Genomic DNA, 12,584 nt, shown 5'->3' with positions numbered 1-12,584 from the left:
GCCAGTTCAACACTTTTTGCTCTCCAGGGTTGGGGAAGTTGTGGCCCTTCAAATGTGTCTAGACTTCATCTCCAAAACTCCCTAGCAGTTGGCCATGCTGGGTGGGACTGAGTTGGAGTCCAACGACACCTGGAGGGTCTCAGGTTCCCCATCGTTGCTCACTTCTGAGATCCACAAATCATGTCCCAAATACTAATGCTAGTGAGGCCTGGCATCAGACTGGTTATTGTCTCAGAAAAAATGCCTCCCAAGTCTCACCAGCATCTACTTACCTCAGGCAATCGATTTGGCCCAGGACCTTTCAGTTGCTGTCCTCTGTTGTAGTATATATTAATCTATATCAACGCTGGATTTAGGGTGGTGTAGGTGGTTCCCATGAGGGACACGGGTGGCGCTGTGGGTAAAAGCCTCAGCGCCTAGGGCTTGCCGATCGAAAGGTCGGCGGTTCGAATCCCCGCGGCGGGGTGCGCTCCCGCTGCTCGGTCCCAGCGCCTGCCAACCTAGCAGTTCGAAAGCACCCCCGGGTGCAAGTAGATAAATAGGGACCGCTTACTGGCAGGAAGGTAAACGGCGTTTCCGTGTGCTGCGCTGGCTCGCCAGATGCAGCTTTGTCACGCTGGCCACGTGACCCGGAAGTGTCTCCGGACAGCGCTGGCCCCTGGCCTCTTAAGTGAGATGGGCGCACAACCCCAGAGTCTGTCAAGACTGGCCCGTACGGGCAGGGGTACCTTTACCTTTACCTTTAGGTGGTTCCCTTACATGGGGCACTGAGCTGAGGGGGCACAAAATAACATCAACAACATCCATACAGGTACCTACAGAGATGATCCATAAAAAAGCAACTGTACCAAAAGGAATTATTGTGAAAATAAGAAATATCCAGTGGGTGAGGAACCACATTTTGTCCTCACTCAGAGCGCCATATTACCAAAGTCTGCCCCTGCCTATATGCAGCCAGGTATCTCAACAATGTGCACAGGCTCAATGTACCAGGAATTGAAATAGCAGACTCTTTAAAAAAATAAAAAATAATACTGCGAGAAATGCTGCCACCTCTGATTGGTACCGCATGCCAGCTTTATGCGATACTTAATTCCTGACAGCCTCCTGCTAAGCTTCCATTAATTACAAGTCTGGAAGTGCTGCCCCTGTCGCACACCAGTATGTTGCTCTCAACGCTTCAATGGCGTATGTTTATGCAGACTCGGAGAATTCCAGCACGCACTGTGCCTCGCAGGATGAAAAGGAACCGGCCGCAGCTTCCAGGGTACCCTCGTCCATCAGTGATGCTAAATTGTTCTGCTTTCCTAATACCAGAGAAGAACCAGCAGACATCACAGAAAATATGAGGTAAAAAGCTCCCATTTTTACCATTCCACAGTCATTGCCCCTTGTTGGGGTGAGGGGAGGTTATGACTTTCCATCTTAGAACACTGAGATCTATCCAGTTCTCAAAGGGGAACTGACGAAGATCCTTCTTTGACATGGTTAGATTAAATCCTAATTGAGCTATCGGATCTTGCATATGTGCAGCCCCCGTGAATGATGTTGGTGAATGTGCAAAAGACGGAGGAAAAGATTTCCTAAAGAGAAGTAAAACTAGTCCTTGTTGTCATGGATGCCACCGATTCAGATTTCAGCAGTGTGTTCTTTGGGGTGAGAAACCAAGATTCAAACTAAGGCACAAGGACATCAAGGCTCAATTTATTTAATTTTTATTTCTTTCATTTATTTCCAGATTTCTTCCACCATGGAACTCAAGTTGGTGTACAATCTTCTATCCAGGCACTGACCAGACCCAGGCCTACTTAGTTTCTGTCAGTATCCATCTGTCTTAAGTGACAATGGAGGACATCTCTAGGGGTGAAGTCAAACTGCTGCAGTAGCAGCACCAAAGGGACCTCTCTGGGGTGCAAGCCTGGTTGGAGTGTATGGAGGTCCTGGGCTGCCCAGGCAACAAGACTCTTGGCCTCACTGATGTGCGCCTCTGCAGGTGAAGGGAAAACGCTGCTCCAAAGTGGCCTTCCCGGGGCACAAGCCTGGGCAGAGTTGTATGGGCTGCCCAGGCCTGTCTGGTAAAGCAGAGCAAGACGTTTGGCACCAGCATGGCTGCAGGAGTTGCCGGAAGGAGGCGTTCAAGGCGCCATCCACTCACCATCCAACACAAATCCACTCCAGATTTGTGTTGGCTTTACCCCTCAGCCTTTTCTTCTCCCAAAGATATCCCCATAAGGCAGTGGAGATGCTGGATCAGCATTTTCCTTCTCCTTGATAGGCTACCTTCCCAGGTTGGAGAGCCCGATCTGCCCATTTCCTTCTGCATCATGTGCAGAAACCAACTTCTTGACTGTTGGACCCAATATTGGCCTTGTCTGCTCATTCTGCCAGAGCCTGTCTTCATGTGCAGAGAAGTCCCTAACTCACCAAGGGTTTCCGACCCATCGGCACCCCTCAGCTGGTTTAGCCAGCCACTTGAAACTGCTCCTGGGTTGTGGCCACTGTCATATGCATGCAGCATCCTGGAGCCACAGGTGAGAGTTGAGTGCAGGATGGGGAACCAAAGGTGTACAAACTACTCCAGAAGCACATGTCTCCCACCAGAGGCAGTACCACTCCCCTAACACCTCACGCAACCCACCACCCCTCTAGGACCGCTAAATGTGAAGAGCCAAAGTCGATGGTGCTGATTGCAGCTTCCCTTTTGAGGGATTTTAACATAAACCCTGGTGGCAGGGGAAAGGTTGACCACTTTTCTCCATATGCTGTGGGCTCAGTCTGGATCGCACATCACCAGGTAGAGTTGGGAGTAGGAGAGACTCTTGCCTGAAGCCCTGAAGAGTCACAACCAGTTAGTGCATAAAATTCTGTGTAAGATGGAGCAAAATTTATTGTTTATAGCACTAGTCACTCCATGTGTAGAAATGGAAACTTGCCCAGAGTTTTCGATGTTCCTGAGGAATAATCGCACATCATATGAACCCCGGGTTGGAGGGGCAACCTTTGCATCACTCTAAATGCTTCACGAACCACGCTTTGTTAGTAAAAAGAGCCTCAAGCTCAAAACAGCCTGGGCTTCTCCAGGAAAGAATCACTCTCACTCTCTTTTCTGCTGTGATGCAACTCACTTAATGGCAACCCCTTTCCTGATCTACTCAGAATAGTATGGAAAACGTTGTTGTTTAGTTGTGTCCGACTCTTCGTGACCCCATGGACCAGAGCACGCCAGGCACTCCTGTCTTCTGCTGCCTTCCGCAGTTTGGTCAAACTCATGCTGGTAACCTCGAAAACACTATCCAACCATCTCGTCCTCTGTCGTCCCCTTCTCCTTGTGCCTTCCATCTTTCCCAGCATCAGGGTCTTTTCCAGGGAGTCTTCTCTTCTCATGAGGTGGCCAAAGTATTGGAGCCTCAGCTTCAGGATCTGCCCTTCAAGTGAGCACTCAGGGCTAATTTCCTTAAGAATGGATACATTTGTGGTGTCCAGTTCTGGGCACCACAGTTCAAGAAGGACACTGACAAACTGGAACGTGTCCAGAGGAGGGCAACCAAAATGGTCAAAGGCCTGGAAACGATGCCTTATGAGGAACGGCTAAGGGAGCTGGGCATGTTTAGCCTGGAGAAGAGGAGGTTAAGGGGTGATATGATAGCCATGTTCAAATATATAAAAGGATGTCACATAGAGGGAGAAAGGTTGTTTTCTGCTGCTCCAGAGAAGCGGACACCGAGCAATGGATCCAAACTGCAGGAAAGAAGATTCCACCTAAACATTAGGAAGAACTTCCTGACAGTAAGAGCTGTTTGACAGTGGAATTTGCTGCCAAGGAGTGTGGTGGAGTCTCCTTCTTTGGAGGTCTTTAAGCAGAGGCTTGACAACCATATGTCAGGAGTGCTCTGATGGTGTTTCCTGCTTGGCAGGGGGTTGGACTCGATGGCCCTTGTGGTCTCTTCCAACTCTATGATTCTATGATTCTATGATCTTCTTGCAGTCCATGGGACTCTCAAGAGTCTCCTCCAGCACCATAATTCAAAAGCATCAATTCTTATGGAAAACATAGCTGGCTGCAAAAAAAGAAATCAAGATGTGTATTTTTGCCATCTCAGAACTTATATGGGAGGTTTGTAATTTAGTGGTTGTGAATTTCTCTTTCCCATCTCCATGTTAGTTAAGCATCATATTTAAAACCTGCTATTAGTTCATCTTTATCATCTGGAACCAGCAGCAAACACCCAATCTGCACAAGAAATGGGAATGATGAGCTCACACCATCTGCAAAGACCTCTGTGCTTAAGAGGAAAACCTCACCAGGATAGCAGGGTGCCATCAAACAGGCCTTGAATTCAGGAGGTGTTTATTGTGCATTTTAAAGTCTTTTTATGCAGATAACTCGTTCCAGGATTGATTACAACGAAAAGCTAAAATAGAACTAGCTTCACTAGCAGATGTCAGACTTTTAAAGATGCATTGGTTTAGAAAAGGAAAAGGTGGTATATTAGAAGATGCTTTAAACAACCATAAAACAGCAGAGTCTGGAAGTGTGTGAACTAAACAAATGACATACATGAGAAAATGCAAGTTCTATCATGACTTTTGCTTAAAAGTGTAAAGCCTGGAGTACATGAATGAAAACAAATACCACAAAGATCCTGCTGGGGTAACTGCTGATGCTCCAGTTGTTAGATAGGAGCTACCTGTTTGAAGTGCAGAATGTTTGAGGACCAGGACATTCGCAGGGAAACCAAAATGCTTGTTTACAAAGCTATTCTACTACCAACCTTGCTGTATGCTTTTGAAACATGGTCCACTTATAAACGCCATCTCCAACTCCTCAAAAGATTCCATCAACGGTGTCTCCGAAAAATTTTACACATCACTTGGGAAGACAGGCGAACTAATGCCAGTGTACTGGAAGAAGCAAAGATCACCAGTGTCAAAGCAATGATTATTCAACATCAACTTTGTTGGACTGGTCATGTTGTGCAGATGCCTGATGATCGTCTTCCAAAGCAACTACTCTATTCCAAACTTAAAAATGGAAAGTGTAATCCTAGTGGTCAACAAAAGAGGATTAAAGACTCTCTCAAGGCAAATATTTAAAAATGTAGTATAAACACCAACAACTGGGAAACACTGGCCTGTAAGCCCTTCAGTTGGAGAACAGCCTTTACCAAAGGTGTCATGGGCTTTGAATTCAGGTAGGTAGCCGTGTTGGTCTGATACAGTCAAAATAAATAAATAAAAATTTAAAATTGTCCAGTAGCACCTTAGAGACTTTGAAAACGCTCAAACTCAGGATGAAAGGGAGATTTGTGCAAAGAGGAAGGCACGCTTGGCAAACCCTCACCGTGATCAGCTCCAACCCAGAAACCTATGTCCCCACTGTGGAAGGACGTGTGGATCCAGAATTGGCTTCCACAGTCACTTACGGAATCACTGTTAAGACCATGTTCATGGAAGACAATCAAAGAAAGAAGATTTCATTTAACGCCACAATTCTACGCAATGTGTTCAAAACAACTTACTAATTTCAATTTTATTTCTCTTCCCATGTAGCTTTTTTTTGGGGGGGGGCATTTTGCCATCCTCTGGACCCCTTGGATACTCAACAAACCTGCTGTCCCTGGAGTTGGGTGTGGAGAGCACAGATGGGTGGGAAACGGCTGTGGGAGCTTGAAGAAGTACCACCCACCTGGGCCTGCCCATAAAAAGCAAGTCTAGAGTGAGAGAGCAGGATGAGGCTCGCTATTTCCAGGAAGTCTCCTTGTTGTGAGACTTTTGTGGGTGAGCTGAGTTTGTTTGTGAGAACCCGGAAACTGAGGTGTATGAGAAGGAAAATGAATTGATATTCATATGACATATATATGACATATATATACTGTATATGTAGCTTTGTGAAGGGACGCAGGTGGTGCTGTAGTCTAAACCACAGAGCCTAGGGCTTGATGATCAGAAGGTCGGCCGTTCGAATCCCCGCAATGGGGTGAGCTCCCGTTGCTCAGTCCCTGCTCCTGCCCACCTAGCAGTTTGAAAGCACATCAAAGTGCAAGTAGATGAATAGGTACCGCTCCGGCGGGAAGGTAAACGGCGTTTCCGTGGGCTGCTGTGGTTCGCCAGAAGTGGCTTAGTCATGCTGGCCACATGACCCGGAAGCTGTACGCCGGCTCCCTCGGCCAATAAAGCGAGATGAGCGCCACAACCCCAGAGTCGGTCACAACTGGACCTAATGGTCAGGGGTCCCTTTACCTTTATGTAGCTTTGTATTAATGTAACATTTTAATAAGCAAGTGTAGGCTGTCTACAAAGGTCTAGATGACACCAAACACAATACCATCTTTGCACAGTTGCACATTATTGCTTCCCCTCTATAGCGCAAACCTATGCGTGTTTCATCAGAACTTCCATGGGTCTTGTTATGTACTGAGTTGAATAGGATCCAAACTGCAGCAATCTGATTGGTCCTAGAACAATAGGATCCAAAAGGCAGCAGTCTGATTGGTCCTAGAACAATAGGATTCAGAATGCAGCAGTCTGATTAGTCCTAGAACGATGCAGCAGTATGATTGGTTTGCAGGAACTACCCAATCATTCTCCAGATAGAAGTGAATCCACAACCTGATTGGCTTACAGTAGAATTCCGGAATTAGCCAATCATGTGCAGCCCATTGTGTAAATAATGTATATAAAGCAGATACTTTGAGGGGACTTTCATTCATTCCTCCTCACCACTATGAGCTGAATAAAGAGCATGAAATCACTTTGCGACTCTGAGTATATTTCACTGGTGATGAGGATGGGATCCTGCTGAGCTGACTGCCACACACAGCACCACAGCACCGCCACCTGCCGCACCACTGCCTCGCACCGTGTATCCAGGCTTCAGCTCCGGGACACAAGGAACTCAGAATGGCAACCGACAGCAGCTTCTCGTCGTTCAACCCAGCATCTGGAAACTGGGAAGTGTACGCCTCCCGTTTCACCTTCCTCCTAGAAGCCAAAGGGGTCACTGAGGAAGAAGACGCCAAGAAGAGGGCAATATTCTTCAGCGTCTGCGGAGAGGAGACGTTTGAAATCGCCCGGGCTCTCCTTGCGCCTGAAGACGTCGCTACTGTTCCATACAAAACAATAATGGAACAGCTGAAGGGGCACTTTTCGCCACAGCCCTCACAGGTGGCTCGTCAAAATGCCTTCTACGCAAAGCGGCAAGCCCCTGGGGAAACTATAACTGGGTTTGTGACCTCTCTCCGCCAAGCCGCCCGGTTCTGCAACTTCTCAGAGCTGGAGAACATGCTTCGTGACCGCCTCGTTGGTGGCCTGAAGGATGAGAAGCTGCAACGACGCCTCTACACTAAGAAGGACCTAACGTTCCAGGTCGCTCTGGAGAAGGCCCTGGCAACGGAAGCTGCTGAGAGGTCGACACAAGAGGCACGGCCGAGCCTGCCATCCCAACCGAGGGTCCACCATGAAGACCTCACCGACGACTCAGGATCTGACAGGGAGGAGGTGCACCGAGTACAGCAGGGCACTCAAGCAGCCCACATACCACAGCTGCCTCGACGAGAAGGAGGGAACTGCGCAAGCTGTGGAGAAAGTCATGAGAGGAGGACCTGCCGTTTCCGCAACGCAGAGTGCAGGCAGTGCAGAAAATTGGGACACATCACCCGGGTGTGTCGGGCTCGGCCCACCCGACGCCAGGCATCAGATGACCAATCCAAGAGCCCCAGGTCCCGGGGCCCAACGCACCAAGGCAACTCGACGGAGCTCACGGACTTCCAGGTATACCAGTTGCCCCACCCCAACGTAGAGAAAATTTATGTTGACGTACAGATAGAGGGAGCCCCATGCCGCATGGAGCTTGACGCGGGTTCAACTCTATCCATAATCTCGGCAAGGACCTTAAGGAAACTGTGTCCTACTGGGGGTCCCAAACTCAGGCCGGCCTCATTCACCCTCCGGGACTTCCAGAAACGTAAGGTCCCCACAATGGGGGTGGGGACTTTCAGGGTGCAATACCAAGGGCAGACACGGCAACTGGACTTGCTTGTGGTCAAGGGCCCCTACATTACCTTACTGGGATTGGCATGGTTTGGACCACTGGGGCTAGCCGTCACCGGGGTGAACCACACTAGCTTACAAGTGGATGTGGACGCCATATGCAAGGAATTTCCGGGGGTTTTCGATGGGAAATTGGGACAGTATACGGGCCCTCCCATTGCTCTACAGCTTGACCCCGCAGTACGACCGGTCAGGCTCAAGGCCCGCCGGGTCCCGTTTGCCCTGAAACCCCGTATAGACGAGGAATTGGACCGGCTCGTGGAGCAAGGAGTGCTGGAGCCAGTGCCTAATGCCCCCTGGGAAACCCCAATCGTCACACCCGTCAAGCCTAATGGTTCGGTCCGCATCTGCGCAGACTACAAATGTACCATAAACAAGGCCCTCACAGCCCATGCATACCCAGTGCCAGTGGTCAGCCATGTCCTTGCCACCCTGGCTGGGTCGAAAATTTTTGGCAAGCTGGACTTGGCCCAAGCATATCAACAGCTGCCAGTAGATGAGGCCACAGCAGAGGCACAGACGATTGTGACGCACAGAGGAGCGTTCAGGGTAAAGCGGCTGCAATTTGGTGTCAGCGTGGCACCAGGCATATTCCAGAATCTAATGGACTCTTTCCTTAAAGGGATTCCTGGCGTCACCCCCTTCTTCAATGATGTGTTGATTGCCAGGCCCACACCAGAGGAGTTTAAGGACCGCCTCCGCACCGTTCTGCACCGTTTCCAGACGGCGGGTCTCAAGGTGAAGCGGGAAAAATGTCTACTAGGAGTGCCTCAGGTGGACTTTCTGGGATTTATGGTGGACACAGAAGGGGTCCACCCGACTGGGGACAAGGTACGGGCCATTTGTGATGCCCCAGCGCCCAAGAGCAAGACTGAACTTCAGGCCTTCTTGGGACTATTGAACTTTTACCATTCCTTCCTTCCCCACAAGGTGGCGGTAGCGGAGCCCCTACACAGACTCCTGGACAAGCGGGCCCCTTGGGTGTGGGGCCAGCGCCAGGAGGCCGCATTCCAGGCAGTCAAGGACTTGCTTGTCTCAAACTCGGTCTTGGCACACTTCGACGAGAGGCTGCCGGTGGTGCTAGCATGCGACACCTCGCCCTATGGCATTGGCGCTGTCCTGGGACACCAACTCCCGGATGGAAGAGAGGTACCAGTGGCATACTTTTCCCAGACACTCAACGCAACCGAGCGGAACTACTCGCAAATCGACAAGGAGGGTCTGGCAATCGTGAAGGGAGTAAAAAAATTCCATGATTTCTTGTACGGGCAGCCCTTCACCGTGGTGACTGACCACAAGCCGTTGCTTGGCTTATTAGCCTCCGAAAAGCAGACCCCCCAAGTGCTGTCTCCTCGCGTCCTCAGGTGGTCAATTTTCCTTGCCAGCTACCAGTATGCACTGATTCACCGTCCTGGGAAGGCGATGGGCCATGCGGACGCCCTCAGCAGGCTACCACTACCGGAAACAGGCCTCGACCCAGCACCTGCACAAGAGGTTATGAGCCTGGAACTGCTTCCCGACCGCCCCATTCAGGCACAAGAAGTTGCACACCATTCCAAGAAAGATAGGGTCATCTCCCGGGTCCTGGACTGGGTGTGGAGAGGATGGCCCAGCAGCAGCCCCGGGCCAGAATTCGCTTGCTACACAACCCGCAAACATGAACTGTCGGCCCACAAGGGGTGCCTGTTATGGGGAAGCAGGGTCGTTGTTCCCTAGCCCCTCCGCAAAAGGGTCCTCACAGCCCTACACGAGACACACCCAGGGGTAGTAAGAATGAAGGCCCTTGCCAGGAGTTATGTGTGGTGGCCAGGAATCGACGGAGAGATAGAGGCCTGGGTCAAACACTGCCAGGCCTGCCAAGAATCCCGTCCAGATCCCCCAAGGGCCCCAGTCCAGTCCTGGGAGTCCGCCCGAGCACCATGGTCACGCCTGCATGTGGACTTTGCTGGCCCCTTTCAGGGGAAAACATTCTTCATAGTGGTGGACTCCTACACCAAATGGCTGGAAGTCGCACTGGTACCGTCCACTTCTACGTCCGCAGCCATCCGGGTACTACGCAGGCTGTTTGCAACCCACGGGCTCCCTGACACTCTCGTCTCAGACAACGGGACTCCATTTACGTCAGGAGAATTCCAAACCTTCACAGCGCAGAACGCCATCCACCACATCCGTTTGGCGCCATTCCACTCTGCCACCAATGGCCAAGCAGAACGCATGGTGCGGACCACCAAGGACACCCTTCGCCGCATGACGCAAGGGGATTGGGAGTACCGCCTTGCCACATTCCTTCTAGCACAGCACAGCACCCCCAGCTCAACGACTGGCCGGAGCCCCGCTGAACTACTAATGGGTTGGCGCCTTGCAATCAGATTGGACCGCCTTCACCCCGATAGAGCTCAGGATGAGGTAGTGGTGGGGGAAGGCAAGAACCCCCGGACCTTCGAGGCCCAGGACCCAGTGTACGCAAAGAATTTTGGGGCAGGCCCAGCATGGGTACCCGCCACAGTCACCAGGGTCACTGGCCCCGTGTCGTACGAGGTGCTAACAGATGGGCGGCAATGCTGGCGCCGCCACTGCGACGAATATCTGGAGAACGATTGGGTAGTTCCTGGCAACCAATCATACTGCTGCATTGTTCTAGGACTAATCAGACTGCTGCATTCTGAATCCTATTGTTCTAGGACCAATCAGACTGCTGCCTTTTGGATCCTATTGTTCTAGGACCAATCAGACTGCTGCAGTTTGGATCCTATTCAACTCAGTACATAACAGGTCTTATTCCCAGGGAAGCATGCAAGGGATTGCAGCCTCAGTGGTGCTTTGGAGGTGTGTGTGTGTGTGTGTGTGTGTGTGTGTGTGTGTGTGTTTATAAAAGAGCCAGTGTGCTTTCACTGAGCTCACCTCGGGTTTGAGCTGGGCTGGGCAAACTTGGCCAGCTCTAATAAACAAACAGTCCTGACGCCCTGGAAGTCTCCCTGGCTCATTTGACACTCTGCGTTACAGTTCGCGTCACTTTCAAAAGGCGAGGGGTTTGAATTTCATGCTCTGCACTAAAATTATCCAGCCCTTAGTTAAAAGCACTCGGGATCGTTTGCTGCCAAGGCAATGTTCCAGCAAAATCCTGATTTCATTGGAGCGCCTCATCTTGCGTAGGGCTAGGCTGGCTGGTGTTCCCATGCTCTAGCCCCACACTGAGACCCAAAGCACTGTGATAATCCTGGGGTGAACTCCCTCGCCCCGGGCTGCTCATATAAATTAAACAAATAATAAAGTAGAATTCGCCCATCAGGTACAGAATAGCCTCACGCTGTCTCAAAGGATTTTCAAATGGTCTGTGTGGCAAATGAGGCAACACCACAGTTGGCTTTAAAGGGTATTTTTACAGAAGGCAGCGTAGACCTGCAGTAAGAAGCTTATTGGACGTATGTTGCAAGCTTGACTGTTCAATTTTATATTTACTAATACTGAAGAGCACGGGCAAAACTAAGGTGTGGTTGACATAGCCCCTTCTTTCCTTTTCACACGATTGGATCTAAAGTAGCAAAACAAGTATGGATTTTTATGTATAATCTTTGTATTTTATTTTGAACTCATCCGTTCTGAGAGAAATGAGTAACAAACGTACCTGCCCGATGCATATGTTTTGGATATGGTATACACGGCAGAACTCTTGTTGTTTTTTGTAAGTAACTGACTAATTGTTTTGTGGTTGGTTGGCTTTCTCTTTCTTTCTTTCTTTCTTGAAGTACTTTATCAGCTGCCTCAGTTTATTTCTTAGAAGTCCATAATATTGTTTTGACGGTGATAATATTTTTGTCTTTTTATGTGTTTCGAAATTTAATAAGTAATTAAAAAGCAAAACAAAACAAAAAAAGCTGTGGCAGATAGAAAACTGGAGAAGCCAAAATTCCTATCTGAAATTCATAAAGCTTTCAATGAATAGCTCAGCCATGATCATGAGACTCTTAATCTCAGGGATGTGGGTTTGAGCCCCAGGTTGGGCAAGATTCCTGCATTGCAGGGGGTTGGACTAGATAACCCTCATGGCCCCTTCCAACTGTACAGTTCTTTTTTTAAAAAAAAATTAATGTCTATTGAGATTTTATGAAACAAAAAGATCGTCATTTCAAATAAATCAATCAATTAGATAAAGCCCGAACAAAAAACAAAGAACAGAAAAACAAGAAAGAATACACACTTAGCAAAAAAAGAAGAAAAAAGAAAAAAGAAAAGTCCACTTTTTAAATTTCAAAATTCCATGTCCCTCTGTCCTGACATCCTCACATCTCTCTTTTTTGTGTTCCTCTTTATTCCATCAAATTCAGCAAGTTCTGACCCTTTTTCAAACCTTACTTATAGTTCTATATTTCTAGTTATTATGTCTCAAATTTCCCTTATCTTAGCCCATTACTCCACCTTATATACTATGACATAATATTATTCTGTTCATAACCCCCTTCTCCTTTTTTTAAAATTCTTCTTTTCATTCACTTTTAACCAAATCCCACATGCCCTGTTACCTTCACTTCCCCAAC

This window comes from Podarcis raffonei, chromosome 12, assembly GCF_027172205.1.
Source record: "Podarcis raffonei isolate rPodRaf1 chromosome 12, rPodRaf1.pri, whole genome shotgun sequence".
Classification (NCBI taxonomy): domain Eukaryota; kingdom Metazoa; phylum Chordata; class Lepidosauria; order Squamata; family Lacertidae; genus Podarcis; species Podarcis raffonei.
Note: the sequence above shows the minus strand (reverse complement) of the source record.